We start from the raw sequence: 21,049 nt of genomic DNA on the forward strand, positions 1-21,049 counted from the left end.
TGTCATTTTGTGACCAGCCCAGTTCACAGAATAAAAAGGCAAACTTTGGAATGGGAAAAATATTTGCAAACCATATGTCTGATAAAAGGTTAATACCCAAACTATACAGGAAACTCCTATAACTTAACAGCAAAAACATAAATAACCTGATTTTTTAAAAGGCAAAGAACTTGCAGAGACATGTCTCCAAAGAAGACATACAAAAGGCTAATAGAAAATGAAAAGATCTTCAACATCACCAATTACTGGAAAACTACAAATCAAAATCACAATGAGACGTCACCTCAAACCTGTAAAATTTGCTATTTTTTTTAAAAAAAAGACGTGTTGGCAAGAATATGGAGAAATTAAAATCTTTGTACACTGTTGATATGAATGTAAAAGGGTGCAACTATTATAGAAAACTGTATGGAGGATCCCCCAAAATAAAAAATAGATCTACCATTTGATTCAGCTACCCACAGGATTATAAATCATTCTATTATAAAGACATACACATACATATGTTTATTGCAGCACTGTTCACAATAGCAAAGACTTGGAACCAACCCAAATGCCCATCAATGATAGACTGGATAAACAAAATGTGGCACAGCTACACCATGGAACATTATGCAGCCAAAAAAATGATGAGTTCATGTCCTTTGCAAGGACATGGATAAAGCTGGAAGTCATCATTCTCAGCAAACTAACACAGGAACAGAAAACCAAACACCACATGTTCTCACTTATAAGTGGGAGTTTAACAATATGAATGCAAGGACACAGGGAGGGGAACATCACACACTGTGGCCTATCAGAGCGTGGGGGCCTACGGGAGGGACAGCATTAGAAGAAATACCTAATGTAGATGACGGGGTGATGGGTGCAGTAAACCACCACGGCACATGGATACCTACGTAACAAACCTGCATGTTCTGCACATGTACCCCACAACTTAAAGTATAATAACAAAAAAAAAAATTCTAAAGAATTAAAATCAGGATGTCAAAGAGATATCTGCACTTCCGTTTTCATTGCAGCAAATTCACAATAGCCAATATATGAAAGCAACCTAAATGTTTAGGTAGATGAATGAAGAAAATGTACTAGACACATTAATGAAGTATTATTCTGTATTTAAAAAAGAACATCCTACCACATGCAAAATCATGGAGGGACCCTGAGGACATTATACTAAGCAAAATGAGCTAGTCATGCAATGGTATTCATATTCCAATTTTCAACTCAGTATTGCAAGTACTGGGATACAGTGAGGTCAGTTTACTGTGAGAAGCAAAAGGAGAACATTTAATCCAGACTAGGTAATTATAACAGTTTTTCTAAAGGGACTGACAATAATTTGAGTCTTCAAACTACTCAGAGCTTAAGTATGTTATACACAGAAAAATATTTCAGGCAGAAGAATCATTGCATTATAAGCTAGGGAGAAATGAAAGAGCTGGACTTATGTGTTGAAGAGCCCACATAATCTAGCGAGGTTTACATATAGGAAATAAGCTGGAAATAGAGAAAACAGAAGTTGAGAAAACTGGTAGGAGAAAGGTCATAAAGAGCATAAGTTGTGCCAAAAACTTTTGCACATAGATTAATATTTGCCGGTATACAATATATTACATTTTTATAGGGAAAATACAAAATGGTATTTTAATGGCTTACACATTATGAAGTAATTGAACTTATTAAATGTTAAGACATTTCCCAAATTTGTTTCCAAATCTATTTGATCATGAAATTTGTTCATCAGATTTTATTGCAAATTACCATGCAGACAAAACATTTCACTAATTACAGATATACATTTTGATGAACTGTGTAGGCCAAAAAGGTGAGAGAGAGGGAGAAAGAGAGAGAGAGAGCCAACAAAATCCTAGAAGCTCCCTTTTTGTTTCTTCATAATTATTACCAAGCCTTACTCCAAAATGATTACTCCTATTCTATTTGAACTGCCACATAAATTTTTTTCTTTTTAGAAAATTTATGTAAATGTAATTTTACAATCAACTTATTTGTGGCTTGTTCCCTTTTACTCAAAATATATTTTATTCATGCTGCTGTGGGTAGAGATAGTTAATTCATTTTCATTACTGGAGAGTATTCATTGTATGACTCTACTACAATTTAGACGTTCAACTCTGGCTGCTAGTTTGGAGGTATCATAAGTAATTCTACAATTTCTATTTTTGCAAAGGTGTTCTGTTGCATGTGTTTACTCAGTCCTGTTGGGTATAAACATTGGAGTCAAAGTGCTGCATTAAATAACATAAAATACCCAGGATTAGTAAATACTGCCAATTATGTTTTTTCGAGTAGTTTTCCAATTTATACTCCCACCAGGAACATGTTAAGAGTTGATATTGCTGCACATATCTGCCAACAAACGATATTGCGTGTGTGTGTGTGTGTGTGTGTGTGTGTGTGTGTGTGTGTGTTGAGGCAGAGTCTTGTTCTGTTGCCTGGGCCCACTATAACCTTCATCTCCCAGATTCAAGCAATTCTCTTGCCTCAGCCTCCCAAGTAGCTGGGACTACAGGAGTCCACCACCATGCCCAGCTGATTTTTTTTTAAACAGAGTCTTGCTCTGTTACCCAGGATGCAGTGCAATGACACCATCTTGGCTCACTGCAACCTCCGCCTTCTGGGTTCAAGCAAGTCTCCTACCTCAGCCTCCCAAGTAGCTGGAATTACAGGCATGTGCTGCAATACCTTGCTAATTTGTTTGCATTTTTAGTAGAGGCAGGGTTTCAGCATGTCAACCAGGTTGTCTCAAACTTCTGACCTCAGGCGATCCGCCTGCCTTGGCCTCCCAAAGTGCTGGGATTACAAGTGTGAGTCCAGCCTTGTTTAAGCCATTCATGTGTCTTGTTTGTGGTATCTCAAAGTGTTTAATTTGTATTTTTCCTTTCTTTTTTTTCTGAAATGGAGGCTTGCTCTATTGCCCAGGCTGTAGTGCAGTGGTGTGATCTCAGCTCACTGCAACCTCTGCCTCCTAGGTTCAAGGGATTCTCCTGCCTCAGCCTGCCAAGTAGCTGGGTTACAAGGCACATGCTACCCCGCCTGGCTAATTTTTGTATTTTTAGTGGAGACGGGGTTTCGGCATTTTGGCCAGGCTGGTCAACTCCTAACCTCGTCATCCACCTGTCTCAGCCTCCCAAAGTGCTGGGATTACAGTCATGAGCCACTGTGCCTGGCCTAATTTGTATTTTTCCTAACTAATAATGAGGTTAAGCATGATGCCATATAATTTGGCAATTTGGATATTTTCTTTTGAAAATGCATTTTCATATTTTTATCTATGTTATTATTGATTTGATGATCTTTGATTGGTTGGTTGACTGTTACTTTTTCCTGTCTTCTTATTGATTTGTAGGCATTGTTTAAATATTCTAAAGACTAGCACTATGTCAGTTACATGAATTATAAGTATTATTGTTATGTATGTTGCTTAGCATTACATTCTCAATGTCACTTCATAACTAGAAATCTGTATGTTATTAGAGGGTGAGGTAGGTGTCAAGATGTGTTTTTAGTTTTTATTTTCAATTTTCATTTTTTGAAACAGGGTCGCACTCTGTCGCCCAGGCTAGAGTGCAATGGTACCATCCTAGCTCATTACAGATTCTACCTGTGATCAAGTGATTCTCCTGCCTCAGTCTCCTGAAGAGCTGGGACTAAAGGCACACCACCATGTCTAGCTAAAGGATATGTCTTTAATATGTATAGCCAATTAATTTAGCATCATTTGAATAAAACAATTATTTTCTTTTTTCTGTGTAATACAATTTTGTTATAAAACGACTGTACATGTACGTAGACTTTGTTTCTGGATGACCCATTCTCCTTTCTTATTCATTTTGTCTCTGTGCCAACACCACCATACTGTTCTGATTTCTGTTTAAATAACTACACCAAGTATATTAAATTTGCATTTGTGTATATATCTAATAAAACTTAGAGTAAATAAATTCAAAATTAGTAAGAAAAAATATGGCAAAATTTATTTAATTTCTAGAAAGTAAATGCAAAATTACATTTTAGAGAATTATTTACATATAAATAATTCAAACAACAAAAAAATTATTGAATCTTTTAATATAACAGAGCATCAAAGTGTTGTGTCTAATGTAAATCTAAGTTACACAAAACAATGCATTTTCTATGTGAATGTCTCAGTGAGGTGTCATTTTGAGATAAGTTTCTGGGCACGAGTTTTCTAAAATAACTTTTGATATCCATAAAAATAAGTCTTTCCTCTGATTCTTGAAGATCAGCTTAGCTATGTGTGGTTCCTTATATTACACAAACCCACTACACAAAGTTTTATTGGAATCTGATTAAGACGACATGTAATGTAGAGAATATTTTGAAATATGTTGACATATTTACAACATCATATCCTTAAATCCATGAAAGTATTTCTCTTCTTTTTATTCTACTAACATTTTATGAATTTTTTTGTTGAGGTGTCGTGCATCTTTTTCAGATTGATAGTATTTATTTGATGTATTCAATATCATTGTAAGTCACATAGTTTTATTTTTTTATTATTTTATTTTTATCATTTTTTATTTCAATAGGTTTTTAGGGAACAGGTGGCATTTGTGTACATGGAATTAAGTTACATAATTTCAAATATCTTTTTTCTGCCTTTTGATTTTGTTATATGGAAACGTAAACTTTTGTATATTGACTTTGTAGCCAATGATTTTGCTAAATGAATTAACTAATTCTCATAATGTACGTGCTGTTTTTTGGAGGTTATATATCAGAATCACATAATCTGTGAATGAGAAGACTTTTATGTCTTCCTTTTAATCTTTATACATTTTCTATTGCCTTATATCACTATATAAGTCTTTAATAAAATGTCTAAAAGAAGGGATGATAGGTATTGTCATTTTTTATTCTCAGACAGATATTTTCAAAATATCACAATTAAACATGTTTGTGATCAAACTATTTTAGATTTTTAATCAAATTAAGAAATTTTCTTCCTATATTTAGTCATCTAAGTGTTGTTATCATGAATGTATATTGTATTAAATGTTTATTCTAAATTTTATTGTGATAATCGTATTATTTTTGTTAGTGTTGTGGGTTATATGCATTGATTAAAGCAGCCTCCAGTTACAAAAGTAAATTAAACTTGGTTGTTATATATATTTAATATTACCAGATATTTCTGGTTTGTATTTAAGGGACATTTTTCTCCACTTGTCATTTTTAATGACTATAAAAATATTTACTTCTAAAACTTTTATAGTTTCACATCTTGCATTTAATGTCATGGTTACAGTACTTAGGGTCACAGAGTTAGGCTCATCAAGACTGTGGTCTACTGGCATAGGACTAGACAATTAGATCAATGGAACAGTAGGGAGTGCAGAAATAGACCCACATGTAGATGATCAATTGAGTTTCAATGAAAGTACGAAAGCAATTCACTAGGAAAATAATAGTGTGATTCAACAAATATTCCAGAAAAATTGGCAGTTCATGTGCAAAACTTAATAAAAATTAAAAACTAACAATTGAAAAAAAAGTTACAAATTATAAATATCAGAAATAAAAAAGGATATTTCTATAAATTTAGATATCAAAAGAATAATAGGGAACTATTACAAACATCTCCACACACATAAATTTAACAAATTAGATTAAATTGATCTCTTCCTCTAAAACACTAACTACCACAACTAACCAAATATAAAACAGATGATTTGAATAGCTCTATAATAATCAAGGAAATTAGTCATAATTAAATACTCCCAAAAATAAATCTCCAGGTCCAGATGATTTCAGGAGATAATTCTACTTAAAATTTAAATACTTGATACCAATTCAAATCAAACTCTTCCAGAAAACAGGAGACACACTTTTCAATTCGTTTGATAAAGGTAATATTATCTTAATATCAAAATGAGAAGAATGTATTTTTTTAAAAATTACAGACAAATGGCCTTCATAAATACAGACAAAAATATTTTTAGTTTTTTTTTTTGAGACAGAGTCTCGCTCTGTTTCTAGGTGCCAGGCTGGAGTGCAATGGCATGATCTCGGCTCACTGCAACCTCCGCCTCCCGGGTTGAAGCACTTCTCCTGCCTCAGCCTCCTGAGTAGCTAGGACTACAGCTGGGCATCACCCTGCCCAGCTAATGTTTGTATTTTTAGTAGAGACAAATCTTTAATAAAATATTAGCCAATCCAGCAATATATAAAAATAATTATACATCACATCTATGTAAAGTCATTAAATAGATACTAGGCTGTCTTAGTCTGGTTCAGACTGTAATAATAGAATACCATTGACTGACTAGCTTGTCAACAAAAGAAATTTATATCTTATAGTTCTAGAGGCTGAGAAATCAAGATCATGACAGATACACAGCTCTGTTAGAGTTTGTTTTCTGGTTTATAGATGGTGTCTCTCACTGTGCTCTGACAGTGGAAAAAGCAAGGCATCTCTCTGGTGCCTCTTTTATGAAGACACTAATACTATGCATAAGAACTCTATCCTCATGACGCAAATGTCTCCAGCTCCCAATTATCATTGTCTTGGGAGTTAGAATTTCAATGTATAAATTTCAGGATGACACAAATATTCTGACCATAGCAAAGGGTGGTTTAATGCATGAAAATCAATAAATATAATCTACCACATCAAGAAGCTAAAAAGAAAAAAAAATGTGACCATATCAGTTGATGCAGAAAAAGAGTTTGACAAAATCTAACACTAGTTTTTTATTAAAACTCTCAGCAAGTTAGGAATACAGAAGAATTATTTTAACTTGATAAAGAAAACCCACCAATATTCTGTAGCTAACATTACACTTAATAGTGAAAGACAGAATTTCTGCTTTCATTTCTCTTATTTTTTTTTCTTATACTTTTCCATTTATTATAAGGATAAATTACAAAGGATACAGATGAATAGCCAGAGGGAAGAGATGCATAAGGCAAAATATGGGTAAAAGAGGCACAGGGCTTCCATGCTGTCTCTGGATACACTACCCTGCAGGAACTTCTACAAGTTCTGCTATCTGGAAGATTCCAAAGCTCAGTCCTTATGTTTTTTTATGGAAACTGCCTTACGTAGGCATGATTGATTATATCATCGGCTGTTGGTGATCAACTCAATATCAGCCTTTCTATCCTCCCTGGATGTGAGAGAGGTTGTTGAGGTATAGTGAAGTAGGAGGTGGGCTGAAAGTTTCAACCTTCCCTCTTGGGAGGATAGAAAACAGTGAACAGTCCCCACCTGAGGCTATTGAGGGGCTCCAGTCATCTCATTAGCATACAAGGGACACTCATCACTCCGGAGATCCTGAGGATTTTAGGAGCTATGCATCAGGAAACCAGAAGACCAAATATACATTTCACAATATCACAGGAAGAAGCATGATTAAGAACTTTCCAAACTAATTACAAATGTCAAAAATCTGAAACATAACTTAAATGTCACAAAATTGAAAAAAAAATTATCAATTTTCACAGGCAATTCTAAAACACTTTTTCTTACCTATTTTGGTTGTACCCTCTTTGATCATCTCCTCAAAACACAATTTTGCAATACCATTTTCTATAGAGAGAATAGAAAGATAATTCAGATCTTTTTCTAGTGTGTTTGATTAAAATTTATTTTTGAAGATTTAGAGCATTGTTTTTTCTTTCTGTTTTCAATTCAAGATTGGTCACATTATATAAAATTCAATATTGTCTAGATTTGGGGAAACACTTGTTATATATGTACTGTAAGATTTGAGAAATAAAATTTTAAGCCTCCACCCAGCGGAATAGATCTCCTCTTGGCCAAGGGGACCCTGGAGAGACCTTAAAAACTGAGTTCCTGGCCATGAGAGGAGGGAAGGTCAGCCACCCTTGTTATACGGCTGCCCTTGCTGACTGCCATTGGCTTTCTATTTAAGGGTTACATAGAAACTATCCCTTTGGAAAGACTCGCTCTATCTCTGATACCAACCAAACCTCATGTGCCCCTCCCCTACGGTTTTGACACAGGACTGACCAGCATTCCTTCCTGATGAGAGACCACTGACCACAGAGTGGCTCTGGCCAGTCTATGGACGCTGAACACAGAGGGCCTCCATGTCAGCTGCTTAGTTACATCAATGAAAATAGTATAAACCTCACAAAAGTCTGTTCTAGGAAATCATTAACCAAACTAGCTAATGCAGGTCATCAGTTCAATGAATATGCTTAGTCACTGTACAAGAAAAAGAAATGTCCTGAAATCTTCCAACTGAAGAATGATGAAGTTCATTAATTTGGAAAAAGAGCTTTATTTCTCATAAAGCATTGCAGCTTGCAGGCTGGCCATCTTGCAGCTGGGAAGTGTAACCTCCAGAACAAGTACTTCAGGGGATGGGTCAAGGGAACAGGAATGTACGCTGAGCAGGTTGGCTAAGTACATATGTTCAGCAGGTTATTGGAGGAGCAATGGAAACTCACAAAAGGGAGGCAAGAGAATGTGTAGTAGCCAACAGTCTTTCAACATGCTTCCCTACTCACCTTGGGGTGGAGACTTAACATTTAAATGTATTACAAGGAGGCTCTAAACATCATTCCTCCTATTTAATATACTTTCCAGGCTGTCCAATCTTCCAGCTTCCCTGGGCCACATTGGATGAAGCATTGTCTTGGGCCACACATAAAATACAGTAACACTAACAATAGCTGATGAGCTACAGAAAAAGTCACACACAAAATGTTTTAATAAAGCTCACTAATTTGTGTTGGGCCACATACAAATCTGTCCTGGACCTCATGTGGCCCACAAGCCATGGGTTGGACAAGTTCACTTTCTGTAATACTACAAATCTAGTGATTTCAGTAAGGCAAGAAAAGCAAATAGAAGCATGCAGGCAAATAGAAAGGAAGAAATAAAACTCTTTCTATTTGCAGTGACATGATAGGTCAATTAGAAAATTCTTTTTTTTTAAATTGTATTTTAGGTTCTGAGGTACATGTGCTGATCATGCAGGTTCATTGCAATAGGTACATACTTAGCAAAGTGGTTTCATCCTCCATCCTCCCATCACCTGGTGTTTCTCCCCACGTTATCCTTCCCAGACTCCTCACCCCCTGCTGTCCCTCCCTTAGCCTCCCGCCACCTACTCCATTGTGTAATGTTCCCCTCCTGTTATATTGGGGTTCAGGGGTTCAGCTCCCCTGAGAGGATGTTTCTCCAGGTTCTTGGTCTCCTGCCCTCTCAAGAATGAAAGAGGGGACCACGGCGCAGTGCTCAGTAAATGCCGGACTCAAAAGTGTTTGTAGAAATGCCTTAAATTTATGATTAAGGAAAATAATGATTCAGGGTGATGCCTGAATCCTCACTGCTAATGTGAGACGAATTTTTGAGCTGGTAAAGGTTGCCCCTGAGGTGAACTGCCTACTTTGTGGGATGCCTGGGAGCCAAGATCTGCCTGACCGCGTTAAAAAAAAAATGATTTATTTAGAAAGACAGAGAGAGAAACAGGAGAAGGAGAGAGAAAGAAACAGCTAACTCTCAAACTGAGTGAGAGAATCCAGAAAGATGGAATCCAGGAGAGAAAGGCAGCTTCCACACTGAGTGGAAGGGATTAGAGAGAGATGGAGTTTAGGAGGAGAAGACCAGGCTTCCACAAGAGAGTGTGGAAGGGGACTCCAGAGGGGAAATCCAGGAGAGAGAAAAACAACTTCCACAAGAGTGTTCGTGGAAGGGGATCCAAACATGGAGTCTGAAAGGGTGTGGAAGTAGGGGACTTTTAACCCAGGAGGAACCCTGCCTTCCCTAAGACCCCAGGCCAGTGAAAGGAGTTCCTTAGAACTTCTGCTGGGATGATTGACTCTCAGTTTCTTCCTGTGCCTGCGAAATCCAAACATAAACCATTAAATCTCCCTGATGGAGAGAGATGGGAGGGGGGCATGGCACTGGGAAGTTCTTGCCCTTAAAACTACGCCCCCTTGTGGACCCAGAAAGAGAACACATTCCCTCACCCCCTGTGTCCACGTGTTCTCATTGTTCAACACCCACCTGTGAGTGACAACATGTGGTGTTTGGGTTTCTGTTCTTGTGTCAGTTTGCTGAGAATTATGTGGTTTCCAGATTCATCCATGTCCCTACAAAGGACATGAACTCATCATTTTTTATGGCTGCATAGTATTCCATGGTGTATATGTGCCACATTTTCCTTTTCCAGTCTATCATTGATGGGCATTTGGGTTGGTTCCAGATCTTTGCTACTGTAAACAGTGCTGCAATGAACATCCATGTGCATGTGGCTTTATAACAGAACAATTTATGATCCTTTGGGTATATACCCAGTAATGGGATTGCGGGTCAAATGGAATTTCTATTTCTAGATCCTTGAGGTATCGCCACACTGTCTTCCACAATGGTTGAACTCCAGTTAGAAAATTCTAAAGAATTTGCAAAAACAAAAGTTTGTGAGTTTAACAAGGTAATATAAGATCAACATATAAAAATCAATTATATTTCTATATACTATCCATGAACATATCATGTGGAAATTAAATATGTAATACCATTTACAATTGTACAAAAAATGTAACAAAACATTTGTAAGACTTGTATGCTCGAAGCCACAAAAAATTGATGGAGGAAATCCAAAATGATGTAAATAAATGGAAAGACATAAAATATTCATAAACCGGAAAAATTGGCAGAGTAAAAATGTCAATGTTACCCAAATTAATGTATAGGTTTAACCTAATTCTTATTGTATTCACAAGTTTTTTTTATAGATATAGACAAGATTATTATAAAATTTATATACAGAACAAAGGAACTAAAATACCAAAAACAGTTTGAAAAATATGAATATATTGAGGGGAATCAGTTTTTTAAATTCAAGACTTGCTCTGTAACTACAGAAATCAAGACTATGTAGTAAATAAATAAACTCAACTAAATTTTAATAAAGATGAAAAACAATTAAATGGAAGAAGTATAGCCTTTTAACAAATGGTGCTAGAGAAATTTGGATAACCATAGACCAAAACGAAAACAAAACACACGCATGATTCTCTGTTAAACTTTGTATTAATCCATTCTTATGCCATTTTGTACTGCTATAAAAGAATACCTGAAACAGGGTTATTTATCAATAAAAAAGGATTTTTTAACTCAGGGTTCTGCAGGCTGAGAAATATGAGGGCATGGCCCTGGTTTCTGACCAGGGCTTTCCATGCTGTGGCACAAATGTGGTGGAGAAGATCAAGGGAGAAGCAGACCACATGCAATAAGGTGAAAACCTGAGGGGTGTCCTGGTTTTGTGACAAGTCGCTTTCACAGAAACCAATCCATTCTAGCAAGAATCATGCTTGCAAGAACAAGAACTCAGTTCCCCAAGAACAACACCAAGCCAGTCATGAGGGATCCTCCAACCTCACAACCAAAACACCTCCCACTAGGCCCTAATCTCAATCCGAACACATTGCGGATCAAATGTCAGTACGAATTTTGGTAGGGACAAAAAAGACTGCATCCAAATCATAGCAAACTTCACACTTTTCACTTTTCACAAAAATGATTCAACCTATAAAATTTATTCAAACGAAAAACCTAAAAGTATGAGCTTTTTTTGAACAAACAATTATGTTAAAACTTTCATGCCTGGAAAAAGAGTTCTTAGACATTACAAGTATAATCTATAAAAGTAAAATGATAAATTAGGCCTCATCAAAATAAAAACTTTTACTCTGTGAAATACCATCTGAATAGGATAAATAGAAAGCTACAGAATGGAAGATCACATTTGTTAAACCACATATATATCAAAAAAACCTGTATCTAGAACTTATAAAGAACTCTCAAAACTTAACAGTAAAAATATAAATAACACAATTAGAAAATGGACAAAAGGAATAAAGGGTTATACCACTGAAGAGGATATATAAATGGCAAATAATCTCATGAAAAGGTGTTCAACATCTTTAGCCAAAAGAGAAAAAAATTAAAACCACAATGTAATCTCACAATACATTTTATCAGAATGGTTGAAATTAAGAATAGTAATGACATCAGATGCTACCAGTGACAACGTGAAGAAACTGGATTATTGAATCGCTGCCCATGGAGATGTTAAAATTAAAAAAAAATGGTTCAGCCACTCTAAAAGTACTTCAGCAGTTTGGTATGAAACTAAACATGCAGTTACCATATGTCCAAGCAATTGCACTCTTGGATATTTATCCCAGAGAAATAAAAATATATGTTCACACAAAAACCTGTACATGGATATTCGTTTCAGCTTTACTTGGAATTGCTAAAAACTACTGAAACAACTTTAGAGATTTTTCAACAGGTAAATGGTTACACCAACATGTAATATACGATGGATGGAATATTAGTCAGCAATAAAAAGTAATAAGCTGTTTATATACACAATAATTTGGATAGATCTCACAGTTATTATGCTGAGTGAAAAAAGCCAATATCAAATGGAACATTTATGATTTATTTTATATAACATTCTTGAAATTACAAAAGTATACAGATTGAGAATGCATTTTTTAGTGATTGTCAGAGGTTAGGCACTAGGAGGTGGGGGTGGCAAGAGCTCAGTGTGGTTGTAAAAAAACAACAGAAAGTCACTTTATGGTGATGGAGTTGCTTCGTATCTTCACTGTGGTGGTGGATACATGAACCTACACGTGATAAAACTGTGTGGAACTAACACATTTATATACACATACACAAGTATAAAGAAAACTAGAAAATCTGAACATGGTTTGTGAATATGCATGTACTATTACATATAATAATTGTGCTATTGTAAAACATTATCTTGAAAGAAACTGGGTAAGGGGTACTCAGGATAGCTATTATTTCTTATGTCTGAATATGAATCTACAATAATTTCAATAAACATTTTAATATTAAAAATAGTACATATGCCCTTAAAATAAGTATAAATATGGTATATAACAATTAAAGTGTCTAGAGTCAGCACAGTTAAAAAAAATAATAGTTTTTATAGTGAGAGACATGCTTTTGAATCTTAGCACTCTTATTTATTTACTATGCATCCTTGAACATGTTATCTAAACTATGCTGAAACTCAGTTTTTATGTTTAAATTAAATGTATAACGCCTAAAATGTTTTACTGTAAAATTTAGTGTTACCATTTAAAAATAACATGCTCATACTTCTGATGCCTTAGTAGATACTCCCAATATTACAGACATCAACAATTTTTAAAATTTATAACAATATATTTTGGATAATTGTTCAACATTTTTATTGAGAAATACATTTGAAATAATATTGTATGCCTTATAGGGCCTACAATAACAAATAGTAATAATTTATTTTAAACAAATGAAATAATCAAATAATTATTTTAATTTTAAATGAAAATATGTTCCAACAGCATATATTTAATCCTAAACTTTTACTACTCAACAATGAAAATTCTGATATCCTTAATATTATAGTTCACTAAAATAATAAATACCAGAAATTAGATTGTGATTAGTTAAAAAGGACAGAAACATAGCTGAGAAATTATAACTAACCTTTCTAGAAATCTGGTTTTTTTTTTTTTTTTGCTTATCAGCTAATTTATTCAGTTAGTATATCATTTTTTGTGTGTGCTAAGTAATTAGGAGATCACGTTAGAAAATAGAAGAACATGTTTAACAGAAATGTCTACCTCTTTTTAATACTTTTGGGATCATTATCTCTGCTATGATCTCAATGTAGTTGTAACAATTTAGAGAATATTTAGGCGGGTGAGGTGGCTCACACCTGTAATCCCAGCATTTGGGGAGGCTGAAGCAGGTGGATCATCTGAGGTTGGGAGCTCAAGACCAACCTGGCCAACATGGTGAAACCTCATCTCTACTAAAAATGCAAAAATTAGTTGGGCATAGTGGCTCACGCTTGTAATCTCAGCCACTTAGAAGGCTGAGGCAGGAGAATTACTTGAAACCAGGAGGCTGAGTTTGCAGTGGGCTGAGATCACACCTTTTTACTCCAGCCTGGGCGACAGAGCAAGACTCTGTCTCAAAAAAAATAAAAGATAATCTTTATTTATACTAAAATATATGAACAATGCATGCTAATTTTAAAGCATATATTAGAAATAGAACAGAAGTTAAAGTCTTTTCCTCATGGCTGAAAGTGCATAAAATTAATTTGAGGCCTATGAATTTACACTAATAACAGTTCAATTTGTGTGACAAATGCTTCTAAATAATTTATACTAAAACTATTCTTATATAAAAATAACAAATTCCACTTACCAAATCTAATATCTTTATCAGCAAAATATACATGTTGCCCTTTCTTTGCACATAAGTATATACTTGGTGATGTGGGCCTGAAGACATTTAAGAAAAATATCAAGTAGTCAAAAGAACTACAGTAATCAGTGTCATAGAAATTGAATGGAAATGAACTAGATAGTCGCAGATCTTATAGATTAAAATACATTTAAGGAATATTTAAATTTAAAAAGTAAAAGGTAACAGCTAAAATACCAAATTGAGGAATACTCACTAACCACAATGAACTCATAAAAAGTACATGTTAGTGCTTTTGATTAAATGTACAAATACAAGTTCTATTATTCTTGAATTCATTATGATGGATTATCAAAGGCACATTATGAGTGTGAGGACCCCACACAAATGCTCTTGGTGACTTTCCTTTAATGCCAAGAGCCTGTCCTGTAAATCTTCATCCCTAAGAAGACACCATGCACAAAATGTATAATCTGACAGCTCTCCCCTCGTACTATTTATTACTGACATCTTCTCATTCTGTGCTACACAAAACCACTGATAGTTCAAAAAGTTCCTATACACTCAGGAAAGAAACTGTCATAAGCCTTAGTTCATAAACCTTAAAGTAGTTTTCATGTCATTCATTCTCTGAACCTGGGATGACCTCACTACGTGTCTCACCCTTAACATGCTGATCTCACTTTTCCTTATTCACAATCAAGCACACAAAATGATTTAGTTATTTTTAGTGAGTAGACTTAAAGACATGCCAGAATTAAAAAATATACCTTATTTATTTTGCAAGAGACATCCAGGGCCCCATTCTACCGTTACAGACTCCTGTACCATTCTCTCATCCCATGGAGCCAGAATTGTAGGCACATCTGGCTTCTCAACATTTGCTAAATTTTCTGTGTATTTTTATGGTTCTACATCTTTAAATGTACATATCTTGTCTAAAATGCTGTTCTTCAGTCTCAATTCTCTGTCAGGCAAATGTCTCTTTAAACCAAGTCAATACTATCTCCATTCCACAGTTTCCATCTCTGATCCCATTTCCTTCCACTGACCCAACCAAAAATATAACATTTATATCTTTATTCCATGGCACTTTATATTCTCTTGTTGTCAAGTGATGCTAGCACACTAAGAACCGTGGCTCCAGAGTCAGATGCCCTGAGTTTGAATCAGGACTATCATTGATGAGCTGTTCAACCTTGAGCATTTTTCTCAAACTCTGCATGTTTCAGCTTCCTTATTGTTGAAATGGGCATGAGGGTGTATTATGACCGTTGTAAGCTTTAAATAAGATAATACACGCAGAAAACTTAGAATTGTGCTTAGCACATGCCCAATCATTTTACCTATTATTTACCAAGTTATTTGAAAATATGCTTGACTAATGACTAAGAATAAAATACCCTTTTCTAATAACTTCTAGAAAGAAGGAATGTTTTTTAAAATCTTCTTTCTGTCATCAGTGGTTATTGCCTACATAAAAAGTAAAACCTCAGCAAAGGGTGATTTTAATTGCTCTATGAATAAGGAAAGCAAAAGTCCCTCTTAATATTTTAAGTATAGGTCAATTTATTATAGTGAACAGGAGCTTCATAAATCCAGTGGAATGCCCAAAGGAAGCTGAAGTTGGGGAAGACTTCTCAATTTTCAGATCCACAATTGTAGATATGACTCACATGGTTAGGAACTTGATGCTGCCAAGGATAAACCGTTTTAGGAAATACATCCGTAATGGTGATGGCTGCCTTCCAGGATCAAGGTGGGCAGCTCTCCAGGGTATGACTGCCTATATGAGCATACATGTCTACCTGTGTCTCTTTTATGTTCCAAACATATTTGAGTACAAGGCTGAGGAAACCATGGAAGGATTTTGCTGAGTGCTGGTTGCCTATTGCTTTAGTTAGTTTCAACTGCTAGAGATTGGGTAGTTAAAATGACAGACATTTATTTTTCACAGTTCTGAAGACTGGAAAGTTCAAGATCAAGGCACCAGGAAACTCAGTGCCTGGTGAGGGCCGGCTTTCTTGTTCATAGATGACCCAGTTGTTGTTTTTTATTTTTATTTTTATTTGTTTGCTGTGTGCTGTGTTCTCACAAGGCAGAAGTGGTGAGGGAGCTCCGAAGTCTCTTTTACAAGGACACTAATCCCATTCATGAGGGCTCCACTTTCATGACCTAATCACCTCCACAAAGCCTCAACTCCTAATAGCATCTTATTGGGGGGTTAGTATTTCAATACAGGTGGTCCCTAACTTAAAATGGTTAGACTTACAATATTTCAACTTTATAATGGCATGAAAGTAAAATATATTGTTTTTCACTTTCAGTAAAGTATGCCACAAATTACATGAGATACTTAAAACTTTGTTATAAAATAAATTTTGCATTAGATGATTTTTCCCAACTGTAGGCAAATGTAAGTGTTCTGAGCACATTTAATCTAGGCCAGCCTAAGCTATGATGTTCAGTAGGTCAGGCATAGTATACAGGTTTTGACTTACCATATTTCAGCTTATGATGTGTTTATCAAGACACAACTCCATCGTAAGTTAGAGGAACATCTACATATGAATTCTGAGGGAGCACAAACATTCAATTAATAATATATATATGTGTGTGTGTACGCATATATCTGTTAGTATGAATTATAGGAATTTGCCTGTTTAGTGCCTTAGAAATGGTTGAATTTCAATAATCTCATAAAATTTGGCTAGATAGACACAGTTTAATATTTTATAATTATTGCGTATGATAATAACTGCTAGGTCCTTACTGTTCTGTTGCCGCCACAATGGTTACAATTATGATCAGTCAAATTCGAACCAGCCCATGAACATTTCTAAATTCTGTGAGTATCCAACTTCCTTAAAGTTGATGGCTGTGTCTAAAGGGAAATCACAATTATATATACATACGACAGCACCCTGAAGCTCCTTTTTTTCCATATTCTTCTTGTTGTAAGTTTAATTTGTTCAGTGTTCTCTTCATTCTAGATTCTCGATGCAAGAATTTACTGCCTGTTTGCTCTCCCCTGATTCCTTGCTCCCCATATCACTAGAGCTAACAGGCCAAAGCTCTACTTTTAGATAATTTTCAGGATTCTACTTTGCCTGAGATTGGATCTTACTTCAGAGAATTACATAAATCTGCTTTGAATCTACTGATTATAGCTAGTACACCTACTATAAAGTCTGAAGCCAACCAGGATTCCTTTGGTGGGAAGTTTAGTTTTCAACTTCCCTTCCCGGTAGACCTCAAGAATATTGACACATGCTTATATTGGATTTCTTGTTTTTATCTCACAGTCTTGTACTGTTCATGTAATGAAGACAAAAGCCATTAGTATTTGAGAATTTGTATGCCACTTTGTCGTGGCAATTCTAGTTGTGAGTGAAGAGAATTAGAAGCATATTAGAAAGTCTAGACTACTTGACATTAAAGGGCACATTAAGAGCTACACAACTATGCAGTAGAAGGGAAACAGGCTCATATGGGTGGATTAGTTTAAGAATAGAGAAGGAAAAATGAAAGACTGAGTGTCAAGGACAGAAGCTGTGGCATACAATATAAGACATAGAATTAGCAGATTTATAGGAGATTTCACTTAAAGATTATATGTATCATGGCAGGTAATTCCAATTCACTGATTCCGAAATTTCCATAAATATTTTGATTGATTTTGAAGTTTTTTTCTATGTCATACTTCATTTGAATGGGAAATACTGCTGAGATAGTGAATATGAGCTAAGCTTTATAAAGCTTACATTAGATTTTTGGCTAACATATCTTTCAACATTACCAGAACTGGCCAGTAGGTCTGACTCTTAGTTTTCCTGGATCCTCATTGCTCTGGGAACAGTTTGCTGCCTGCCATTGCTCAATACGTCCCTGGAATCTATGTGGCCAGAGATACGCTACTTTTAACATTGCTCAAGACTTCCTTGGAATCTGTGTGGCCAGAGATATGCTATTTTTAACATCAATGTGTGTCTATTCATATTGCAATTACAAAGTGGTCCTTTCACAAATATATTATGTAGTATGTTGTTCAGTATAGGCATTTTGAGTATCTTCTCAACTACAAACAAGCATTTCTATGTATATGATATTGTGTTATGGACAATAATCATCCACACATCTAACTCTGTATATTTTTTATCTATCTATCTATCTATCTATCTATCTATCTATCTATCCATCCAAGTGGTAGTGTTTAGTCTCACTAGAAAAGGAGAGCTACAGTGTGTGATGCTCCCCTCGCTGTGTCCATGTGTTCTCACTGTTTAACACCCACTTATGAGTGAAAACATATGGTGTTTGGTTTACTGTTCTTGTATCAGTTTGCTGAGAATCATGGTTTCCAGCTTTATCCATGTCCCTGCAAAGGACGTAAATTCATCCTTTTCTGTGGCTGCATAGTAATCCATGTTGTATATGTGCCACATTTTCTTTATCCAGTCTATCATTGATGGGCATTTGGGTTAGTTCCAAATCTTTGCTATTGTGAACAGTGGCACAATAAATATGCATGTGCATGCATCTTTATAACAGAATGATTTACAATCCTTTGAGTATATATCCAGTAATGGGATTGCTGGGTCAAACGGTATTTCTAGTTCTAGATCCTTGAGGAATCGCCACACTGTCTTCCACAATGGCTGAACCAATTTACACTCCCACCAACAGTGTAAAAGCATTCCTATTTCTCCACATCTTCTCCTGCATCTGTTGCCTCCTGATTTTTTAATGATCACCATTATAACTGGCGTGAGATGGCAGTTCAATGTGGTTTTGATTTGCATTTCTCTAATGACCAATGGTGATGAGTTTTTTTCATATTTTTTTGGCTGCATGAATGTCTTCTTTTGAGAAGTGTCTGTTCATATCCTTTGCCCACTTTTTTATGGAGTTGTTTGTTTCTGGTAAATTTGTTTAAGTTCTTTCTAGATTCTGGATCCACCCTTTGTCAGATCGGTAGATTGCAAAAAATTTTCCCCATTCTGTTGGTTGCTGGTTGACTCTAATGATAGTTTCTTTTGCTGTGCAGAAGCTCTTTAGTTTAATTAGATCCCATTTGTCTATTTTGGCTTTTGTTGCCATTGCTTTTGGGGTTTTAGTCATGAAGTCCTTGCCTATGCTTATGGCCTGAAGTAAACTAGGTTTTCTTCTGGGGTTTTTATGGTATTAGGTCTTATGTTTAAATCTCTACTCCATCTTGAGTTAATTTTTGTATAAGGTATAAGGAAGGGATCCAGTTTCAGCTTTCTGCATATGGCTAGCCAGTTTTGCCATTTATTAAATAGAGAATCCTTTTCCCATTGCTTTTGTCAGGTCTATCAAAGATCAGATGGCTGTAGATATGTGGTGTTATTTCTGAGGCCTCTGTTCTGTTCCACTCGTCTATATCTCTGTTTTGGTACCGGTACCATGCTGTTTTTATTACTGGGCCTGTTGGAGGGCAGGGGGCTGAGGAAGGAGAGCAGAGGGTAGGGGGATGGGAGGGATAACATTAGGAGAAACACCTAATGTAGATGACGGGATGATGGATGCAGCAAACCACCATGGCACATGTATAGCTATGTAACAAACCTGCACGTTCTGCACATGTACCCCAGAACTTAAAGTATAATTAAAAAAAAAGAAAGAAAAAGAAAAGGAGAGCTACAGAGCAATAGGTTTTCTTTTAAAAAAGTAAAAAGATGCTTTCTACAATACTGTGCTTCATGAAGTAGTAGACAGCTTCTCATATTGGCTGTATATAGTAAGCAAAGCATATTCTTGAAGTCATTCTTAGCAGGATATATATTTCAGACATATATACAAAAGAAATAACTTTAGGTGAGTATATTTTTATAACTATTAAAGTTTTTCTCATGAAAACAAAGTGAAAATATTCGGTAGCTGTCCAAATAAAAATGCATTACATTCACAGAATTGAAAAGGATCAAAATAGACCTCGCATTATACATTTGCAGAATCACAGGCTTAGAAAGGTCAAGTCATCTTCTCAAGGTCATGAATTCAATTTGGTGGCTAGAAACCAGGACTTGTGAACCTTGATTCAGTGACCTTTCCCTACACAATATTTTGTCTAAAGTAATGGTATGTATAGAGTCAAAAATAACAAAGTATTAAAACTATTAGTATTTTCTGGCATTAATTATATGGTTTAATATCTAGATTCTCTATTTTTCGAGTGTAGACTTATGTTTAATTTGATAATCTTTGAAAAAGGGTTACTTAAACAGGGATCAGAATGATTAATTTCATCAGTATTGTAAGAACATGCTTAATTTAATTAAACTTCTACACGACTTTGAATGCTTAATCAAAAAGAACCTTTAAAGATAAACTGAAAGCATATTAATTAGACGTTAAAATTAAAATAGTAAAACTAGATTTTTTACAAATTTATTTCTTTTCCAAAAATATCAAGTCCTTTGAAACTTTAAATAGCCTCTAACAGAAAATTATTGCATAATATGCAATGCAGCTTTTTAAGTTGTCATAATAATTAACTATACCAAAACTAAAGCATTTGTACTTATGAGCTATTAATATGCCTTACAGAAAGACTGAAACCCATGATTTTGGATTTATGCAAATGAATTATTAATGCAGACTGTTAATTATAAACATTTTTCCAGACTTTCTTTTGTAACAATTCACAGGACATCAAAGCTGTTAAGTAATATAATAGCTCATATTCAGTTTTTTTCAATTATATACATATATTTCTATTATTGATTATATATGATTCAATATTAAATGATAGAGGCTACT

The 21,049-nt window shown here is 35.1% G+C and overlaps 1 non-coding gene across 1 annotated transcript; it reads left to right on the forward strand.

The window, feature by feature from the left end:
- Window positions 1–9,293: 9,293 nt before the first annotated feature.
- LOC116549860 lies at window positions 9,294–9,443 on the forward strand. Its single transcript, XR_004268126.1, has one exon. It is a non-coding gene; the product is annotated as a U12 minor spliceosomal RNA (small nuclear RNA).
- The last annotated feature ends 11,606 nt before the right edge of the window (window positions 9,444–21,049 follow it).

The sequence above is a fragment of the Sapajus apella genome, unplaced genomic scaffold (genome assembly GCF_009761245.1).
Source record: "Sapajus apella isolate SASKATOON/1434 unplaced genomic scaffold, GSC_monkey_1.0 scaffold6, whole genome shotgun sequence".
Lineage (NCBI taxonomy): Eukaryota > Metazoa > Chordata > Mammalia > Primates > Cebidae > Sapajus > Sapajus apella.